The sequence below is a fragment of the Nicotiana sylvestris genome, chromosome 6, assembly GCF_000393655.2.
Source record: "Nicotiana sylvestris chromosome 6, ASM39365v2, whole genome shotgun sequence".
Taxonomy (NCBI): Eukaryota; Viridiplantae; Streptophyta; class Magnoliopsida; order Solanales; family Solanaceae; genus Nicotiana; species Nicotiana sylvestris.
The window spans coordinates 133,610,560-133,620,559 of NC_091062.1; the positions used below are offsets into that span (position 1 = coordinate 133,610,560).

At 35.6% G+C, this 10,000-nt stretch overlaps 1 non-coding gene across 1 annotated transcript; it reads right to left on the reverse strand.

Annotated features, from left to right (window-relative positions):
* Window positions 1–7,916: 7,916 nt before the first annotated feature.
* TRNAF-GAA (transfer RNA phenylalanine (anticodon GAA)) lies at window positions 7,917–7,989 on the reverse strand. The gene has a single exon. It is a non-coding gene; the product is annotated as a tRNA-Phe (tRNA).
* Window positions 7,990–10,000: the final 2,011 nt, after the last annotated feature.

Genomic DNA, 10,000 nt, shown 5'->3' on the forward strand with positions numbered 1-10,000 from the left:
CTAGCACTAGTTTGATGTCAACCTTTAGGAGTAATTCATCAAATTGGTTAAATCTAAAATAATAACATACTCTTTATTTAATACGATCCCACTATACATATCGATATACATAGAGATTCACCGACTACATTTCAGCCATCCAGCGATCCTGATCTATTTGAAAATTGTTAGAATTGATATATCCATATATCATATTTCTGCGGGCATAAGAGTTTTTTCCTTTATGTTCGGTGGAAATCACATGTTATACTATATTCCAATAAATAGATATCTGTGTTATGATACAAGTCCACGTTTTCAAAAAAAAAATGGATGAGATTGGGTCCCAGCGGATCTAAACAATCTTATTTTTTTGAACATGAAGAAATAAAGAAGCCATTGCAATTGCCGGAAAGACTAGGCCTACTAACGGCACAAAAATAGATGGAAGGTTCAAATTTGTCATAGAAGGGGTACCTCGATTTACTATTTGTATCTGTTATTATGTTATTATATAAATAAAGATATCTTGTAATAATTATAATTAAATTAAGAATTTGAATTCTAATTACTAATTAGAAATTAGATAATATTTATTATTAATAGAATTTGAAGAATTTGAAATTCTTAGTATAGATCTAAGTATCTATATATCTAAATCTAACTGAGTAGGTATAATAAGTGCAAAGAATGTAGAACTGTAGAACTAAATAAATGGACTTATTCATCCCCTACATGAGAAAGATATGTATCATAATAAACTTTATTATTTTTCTTCATTTCTTTGTCTTTTGTTCTTGTCTTCTAATTTTCTAAAAATAGATAAAGAGTTTCTTACAGATTATCGAAAGATTCGTTCGAATCCGACCCAACATGAATTTTTAGCTAAAATGGTTTTTCGGGAGATAGAGAAAGATACAAAACTCTATTATCTATATTTGAATTTCAAATTATATACCTAAGACAAGAAGAAGAAATTCGTTTTATTTTCCTAATTTCACGAAAGGAAGAACTCACTCTTGTTGATAAAGGCTTCTTGATTCGTAATCAGGAATATAGGTCAAAAAAAGAGTTATCCTCAACTTTAGTTTTGATTCTTTCTACAATTAGATCTTCTATCACCAAAGAAAGCGCCATTATTATCTTATTTACTTTGATTCCGACAAACTAACTACTTTTTTGCTACAAACACAAATAAAATAATTGAACTTAGTGCTCTACTTGATTTTGCTTGACTTTTGATTCAAAGGAAAAAAGGCGTGGAGCTTAAATAACTCACTCAGAACGCTTTTTAAAAGATTACGTGGTACAATTAGGTCGAATAAACCCTTCTGGAATAAGTATTCAGCTGCTTGTGAACCTTCGGGTACTGTTTTATTCAATGTTTGTTCAATTACTCTTTTACCTGCAAATGCAATGTAGGCGTTGGGTTCGGCAATAATGATATCCCCCAACATACCAAAACTAGCTGTCACTCCACCAGTTGTCGGAGATGTAAGGATTGATACATAAAATAACTTTTTATTTAATTGATAATCATATAAAGCAGACGATATTTTAGCCATTTGCATCAAGCTCAAACTTCCTTCCTGCATGCGCGCCCCCCCAGAAGCACACACTATAATAAGGGGTAAAATTTGATTGGCAGCGTATTCAATCAAACGGGTGATTTTCTCTCCGACTACGGATCCCATACTACCCCCCATAAACTGAAAATCCATAACCCCAATTGCTACGGGAATGCCGTTTAGTTGGCCTATGCCTGTTTGAACAGCCTCGGTTAATCCTGTCTTTCTTTGATAAGAATCAATACGATCTTTATAAGGCTCCTCCTCCGAATGAAATTCAATGGGATCTAGAGAGACCATGTCTTCATCCATAGGATCCCAAGTACCCGGATCGATCAAAAGTTCAATTCTATCTGAACTACTCATTTTCAAATGATATCCACATTGTTCACAAATATTCATTTTTGATTTCAAAAATTTCTTATAATTTAATCCATAACAATTTTCGCATTGAACCCACAAATGCCTGTATTTTTGAGTTACCTCGAGATCATTAGAACTTTCTCTTATAGTTAAATCACTGCCCTTCGTGCGAGTTCGTCTACTGGAACCCTCGTTTTCACTACTATTTCGACTTTCACCACCACAAACGGCCCTATAAATGTAACTGTCACCGTAATTCTCACTACCACTTATAATGGAAGTATCTATACAGATTTGAGACTGAAGATAACTATCAATGCAACTATTAATGTGATTATTCCAACTATATTGAGTATCATACATGTAAGAATTATAGTAGGGATCTTCGCCCCTAAATCCATTATTCCGATAATTCGAGTTTCGATAACTATAAAAAGAACTTTCTAGTTCACTCAGAAAAGAATGATCGTTGTCAATCTCAAAAATATGATTTTCAATATCAAAATAGATGGAATAACTGTCTCCATTCCTATCACTAACTAAAAAAGTGTCATCAGAGATGAAATTCCGAATGTCTTTAACGCCGAATAAATAATCAACATTACTGCAACTAGAATTGTCACGATTCCTCCAACTATGAATGTTTTTCACTTTTCGATTTGGATCTTCATTGGTATTTTCAATAGGACCAAGACTGCCCATTGATTTATTTAGCCCACACCTGCGTTCGAACTCCTTCTTAAACAACATCGAATTAAACCACCATCTTTCCATAGAGTTTTCTTGCCCCCTATTTGCATGAAAATACAATAGATGAATAGTCATTCGCTATAAAATTATTTATTTGAATATCTTATTTCCTATCAGACTAAGCATAGAAATCCAATCACTAGGATTATTAACTAATAAGGATTGTGAGTATTGAAAAAAAGTTCTGAATCTGGGGGAACACTTCACTATATATTAATATGTTGGAACCCCCTTTATATTATTTAAAATAATATAATTTTTAATAAAGGGCGGCTTCTCCTATGTCGTGTCAAATTCGCATCGAAAAAAGAGATTTGTCCTCTCCTATAAAGAAATAAAAAAATAATTGTTTCGTAAAATCTCGTCTAATACTAATATCTAATCACTAACAAATCTAAAATTTAATAAAAAAATAAGTAATAAATTAAGGTTCTATTTCAACACGGAACAAAGGGGACAATATACAGGATGGGTAGAAAGAGGTGTGATACTTGGCTTGATTCAGGGAAACTACAAACTACAGGATAGAAAAGAATATACCAATCCTAAGGATCCGTAGGATTAATTGTGGATCCAAGACAACAATAGAAAGATTTGAGTCTTAGATTTTGATTTAGTTTTCTAGATTTTGTATTTCAAATCTTGTATATCTAGGTAAGTATATACTTAGTCAAAATATATGCAATAGAATCTTTGTTGTATTCGGCTCAATCCTTTTAGTAAAAGATTGGGCCGAGTTTAATTGCAATTCAATTAAGAGAACGAAGGATAATTACTTGAGTTCTTTCTCCTTATCCTTCTTTATTTCCTGCTAATTTATCTGCTAATGTCTACTGTTTTTACTTATCCAAAACGTCCACTGCTGCAAAATTAAATACGATCTCTTTCCATACTTCACAAGCAGCAGCTAGTTCCGGGCTCCATTTGCAAGCCTCGCGAATAATTTCATTACCTTCCTGAGCAAGATCACGTCCTTCATTACGAGCTTTTACACATGCTTCTAGAGCTACTCGATTAGCTACGGCACCTGGCGCATTACCCCAAGGATGTCCTAAAGTTCCTCCACCGAACTGTAGTACGGAATCATCCCCAAAGATCTCGGTCAGAGCAGGCATATGCCAAACGTGAATACCTCCTGAAGCCACGGGTAGAACACCTGGTAAAGAGACCCAATCTTGAGTGAAATAAATACCGCGACTTCGATCTTGTTCAACAAAATCATCACGCAGTAAATCAACAAAGCCCAAAGTTATGTCTCTTTCACCTTCAAGTTTACCTACTACGGTACCAGAGTGAATATGATCTCCACCAGACATACGTAACGCTTTTGCTAATACCCGGAAGTGGATACCATGATTCTTCTGTCTATCAATAACCGCATGCATTGCACGGTGGATGTGAAGAAGTAGACCATTATCTCGGCAATAATGAGCCAAGCTAGTATTTGCGGTGAATCCCCCCGTTAAGTAGTCATGCATTACGATCGGAACGCCCAATTCTCTAGCAAATACAGCTCTTTTGATCATTTCTTCGCATGTACCTGCAGTAGCATTCAAGTAATGCCCTTTGATTTCACCTGTTTCAGCCTGTGCTTTATAAAGTGCTTCGGCACAAAATAAGAAACGATCTCTCCAACGCATAAATGGTTGTGAGTTCACGTTCTCATCATCTTTGGTAAAATCAAGTCCACCGCGAAGACATTCATAAACAGCTCTACCGTAGTTTTTAGCAGATAACCCCAATTTAGGTTTAATAGTACATCCCAACAGGGGACGACCATACTTGTTCAATTTATCTCTTTCAACTTGGATCCCATGAGGCGGACCTTGGAAAGTTTTAACATAAGCAGGAGGGATTCGCAGATCTTCCAGACGTAGAGCGCGCAGGGCTTTGAACCCAAATACGTTACCTACAATGGAAGTAAACATGTTGGTAACAGAACCTTCTTCAAAAAGGTCTAAAGGGTAAGCTACATAAGCAATATATTGATCTTTTTCTCCAACAACACGCTCGATGCGGTAGCATCGCCCTTTGTAACGATCAAGGCTGGTAAGTCCATCGGTCCATACAGTTGTCCATGTACCAGTAGAAGATTCGGCAGCTACCGCGGCCCCTGCTTCTTCAGGTGGAACTCCAGGTTGAGGAGTTACTCGGAATGCTGCCAATATATCAGTATCCTTGGTTTGGTACTCAGGAGTATAATAAGTCAATTTGTACTCTTTAACACCAGCTTTGAATCCAACACTTGCTTTAGTCTCTGTTTGTGGTGACATAAATCCCTCCCTACAACTCATGAATTAAGAATTCTCACAACAACAAGGTCTACTCGACACGAATTCCGTGTTAATGAAACTTTTCACAGGAATCTTTCACAAAATTTCCAACTAATACTAATATTATCAACTAATCAGAATGTTTGATTATTAGACCATGGTATTTGATTTGCCAAATACATCATTATTGTATACTCTTTCATATATATAGCGCAACCCAATTTTTCTTTTTTACTTTTTTTTTTTTGAAATGGAAATACCTGACTAACCTAAATAATAAGAACTTCCCCCTTGACAGTGGTATATGTTGTATATGTAAATCCTAGATGTGAAAATATACGGAATTCCTCTATGAATCTATGAAAGGTATAAAAAAGAAAGAAAAACACAAAGAAAAGAATAGGCTAGGCATAAATCGATATGCTGAAATTGAAATCAAAAATAAATAAGAAGAGGAGCCAATTAGATACAAATAATGAATCGTAATAGAAATAGAAAATAAAGTTCAGGTTCGAATTCCATAGAATAGATAATATGGATGGGATTGTCTATAATGATAGACAAATGAAAGACTTTCTCAAGATTCTGATTCATCCACTTGAGATTTTAAAATTAAAATAGGTTGGGTGGGCTTGCAAATTCACTCAGTCTCAGTGAATAAGTAAACAATTGAATCGGTTCAATTGCATGGTGCCAACGAAATCGAGTGCTAATTCCCATTTTATTGAATTAACCGATCGACGTGCTAGCGGACATTTATTTTGAATTCGATAATTTTTGCAAAAACATTTCGACATATTTATTTATTTTATTATTATGAGAATCAATCCTACTACTTCTGGTTCTGGGGTTTCCACGCTTGAAAAAAAAAACCCGGGGCGTGTCGTCCAAATCATCGGTCCGGTACTAGATGTAGCCTTTCCCCCGGGCAAGATGCCGAATATTTATAACGCTCTGGTAGTTCAAGGTCGAGATAGTGTTGGTCAACCAATTAATGTGGCTTGTGAGGTACAGCAATTATTAGGAAATAATCGAGTTAGGGCTGTAGCTATGAGTGCTACAGAGGGTCTAACGAGAGGAATGGAAGTGATTGACACAGGAGCTCCTATAAGTGTTCCGGTCGGGGGAGCGACTCTGGGACGAATTTTTAACGTGCTCGGAGAACCTGTTGATAATTTAGGGCCTGTAGATACTAGTACAACGTCTCCTATTCATAGATCTGCGCCCGCCTTTATACAGTTGGATACAAAATTATCTATTTTTGAAACAGGAATTAAAGTAGTAGATCTTTTAGCCCCTTATCGCCGTGGAGGAAAAATCGGACTATTCGGGGGAGCTGGAGTGGGTAAAACAGTACTTATTATGGAATTGATTAACAATATTGCTAAAGCTCACGGGGGCGTATCCGTATTTGGCGGAGTGGGTGAACGTACTCGGGAAGGAAATGATCTTTACATGGAAATGAAAGAATCTGGAGTAATTAATGAAGAAAATATTGCAGAATCAAAAGTAGCCCTAGTTTATGGTCAGATGAATGAACCGCCGGGAGCTCGTATGAGAGTTGGTTTGACTGCCCTAACTATGGCGGAATATTTCCGAGATGTTAATGAGCAAGACGTACTTCTTTTTATTGACAATATCTTCCGTTTCGTCCAAGCAGGATCCGAAGTATCGGCCTTATTGGGTAGAATGCCTTCCGCTGTGGGTTATCAACCCACCCTGAGTACCGAAATGGGTTCTTTACAAGAAAGAATTACTTCTACCAAAGAAGGGTCCATAACCTCTATTCAAGCAGTTTATGTACCCGCAGACGATTTGACCGACCCTGCTCCTGCTACGACATTTGCACATTTAGATGCTACTACCGTACTATCAAGAGGATTGGCTGCCAAAGGTATTTATCCAGCAGTAGATCCTTTAGATTCAACGTCAACCATGCTTCAACCTCGGATCGTTGGTGAGGAACATTACGAAACCGCCCAAAGAGTTAAGCAAACTTTACAACGTTACAAAGAACTTCAGGACATTATAGCTATCCTTGGATTGGACGAATTATCCGAAGAGGATCGTTTACTCGTAGCAAGAGCGCGAAAAATTGAGCGTTTCTTATCACAACCCTTTTTCGTAGCAGAAGTATTTACCGGTTCTCCAGGGAAATATGTTGGTCTAGCAGAAACAATTCGAGGATTTCAATTGATCCTTTCCGGAGAATTAGATGGTCTTCCTGAACAGGCCTTTTATTTGGTAGGTAATATCGATGAAGCTACCATTGCCCCCAATTTTTATGAAATACAAGATGCTCATTGAATGATAAGAAAGCTATTTCCACTTAGACAATTTCAGATATTCAAGGATTGCACGTTCTGTTCTAGATTAAGCAGGTCTAATTTAGGGAATTATCGATAGGCTAACAAAAAAAGACAATTAGGGATTCATTGGAATTCTCACATTTATTTGGAAGATACTTATTTCGGATGGGTCACACCAATAGGATGAACCAAATGAGTTCTGCATCATGAACTTTGTACTGCGCACATTACTTAGATGGGTTCTAGAAAGGCATATAGGAAGGAATGGAGAAATCCGGAATGAAGAAATCGAATATGAAAGAAAAGACAAAGAAATGAGAGAATATCGGATTCTATTTCTTTGGATCTGAGCTGAATCTTGTCTATTTCAACCCCCCTAGATTCGGATTCGACTTTTGAGCCTTTCAACAATTAACCAATTGAACCTTTCGAATATGTATTACGTATTCAAATTCGGTTGAACGAGAGGAGAAAAAAAAGAGGAGATAGAATCCAATTCTTTTAGATACTTTATCTAAGAAACTCTACCCATCTAGAACATAGATGGGGTATATCTCGCCAAACTGGATAAAGCTATTATTCTAATCTAGACTCTAAAAGAATATGTATGTTGATTCATATCAATTAATTAGAAATTAATTCGAGGGAAGAGAGACCCATACAAATTAATCATGTGCCAGGAACCAGATTTGAACTGGTGACACGAGGATTTTCAGTCCTCTGCTCTACCAACTGAGCTATCCCGGCTATTCCCAATGTAGTATCCTCATTTTATTAGAGAACTGGGGTCTATGTCAATTACAAGGACAAAAGTAGATTAAAAATTTTCTCAAAGCCGGGGAATTTCTTCGATCTTCAAAAAAAGTCTTTCTATTTATACAACAGGAATTCAAATAGAATTGAAGGAAAATGAATGTGATAAGACAGAACAAAATTTTATTTGAATTCCAAGTTTTAATAGAAATTTTTTATTGACGAGCTACAGCAATTGCACCTATTAAAGCAACTAAAAGGATTATTGAAATCAGTTCAAATGGAAGAAAAAAATCTGTTGATAAATGAATTCCAATTTGTTGACTATTACTTATAAAATCTTGCTCTATAATCTGGTTTGATCTTGTAGTCCAAATAATCCCGTACCATGACGTATCTGAAATAGTAGTAATTAGTGAAATAAAAAGACTTATACAAACCATCGAAGTAATTCCATCTCCTACGGTCCAAAGATGAAAATCTTTGTAATATTCTGAACCATTCATGAACATCACAGCAAAAATGATTAAAACATTTATAGCTCCTACGTAAATAAGTAGCTGCGCAGCAGCTACAAAATAGGAGTTAGATAGAATATAGAATAACGATGTACAAACAAGAACCAATCCCAAGGAAAAGGCAGAATAAATTGGATTGGGAAGTAATACCACTCCTAGACCCCCTAATATAAGACCCGACCCTAGAAAGACTAAAAGAAAATCATGTATTGGTTCAGATAAATCCATTTTTTATCAAAAATCAAAAACGAAGAATTTCATGACTTTATTGACCTGACCAGGAAAAAAGAAGTTTTTCAATTTTTTATGATACTTCTTAATTGTTAATTGAATGAAATTGTAATGGGTATGAATTGACGTAGATGCTTTTATTTTATTGGACCACTATCAATTCTTTATTCGTCGAACGAGTAGTTTAAACCTATCGATTTTGGATATCATTTATCTACTTTGAAACCATTACTATTATTATAACTATAATATAGAAATCCGTTTTGTTTTCAATCTAAATTAAGCTAGGAGTCTCATTAACCAACCACTAGTTTGAATTGAACAAGCAAAAATATCATTCTTTTAGATCCGAACTAAGCCTTCGTAATTCGGAATTTTTTTCGAATTTAGGGTTTATTCATTTTTTATTTGAGGTAAATTCGAAATTGTTCGAATTGTGTAATCATCAATTACTGACATTGGTAAGCGACCCAAAGCGATTTGATTATAATTCAATTCGTGACGATCATAAGTAGAAAGTTCATATTCTTCGGTCATTGATAAACAATTTGTTGGACAATACTCAACGCAATTACCACAAAATATACAGATTCCAAAATCAATACTGTAATTAAGCAATCGTTTCTTTCGAATATCAGTTTCCAACTTCCAATCAACAACGGGTAAATCTATAGGACATAGAAATGCGTTGAGAAAGGGCAGATGTATAGAACCTTTCAACGAGATAGTGCTTTTTCAACTCTCTCAAAATGGAATCTATTCCAAACATATATGCCATGGTTCCTTACTTCGACAGGGTACAAATATCTAAATTTGATATTTTTAGATACTTTTTCAGACCTATTGCCAATACTAAGTAGCAGTCAAAAATTTGTACCCATTTTTCATGATATTATGCATGGATCAGGTATATCATGGCGAATTCTTCAGAAAAAATTGTGTCTTCCACAATGGAATCTGATAAGTGAGATCTCGAGTAAGTGTTTACATAATCTTCTTCTGTCCGAAGAAATGATTCATCGAAATAATGAGTCACCATTGATATCGACACATCTGAGATCGCCAAATGCTCGGGAGTTCCTCTATTCAATCCTTTTCCTTCTTCTTGTTGCTGGATATCTCGTTCGTACACATCTTCTCTTTGTTTCCCGGGCCTCTAGTGAGTTACAGACAGAGTTCGAAAAGGTCAAATCTTTGATGATTCCATCATCTATGATTGAGTTGCGAAAACTTCTGGATAGGTATCCTACATCTGA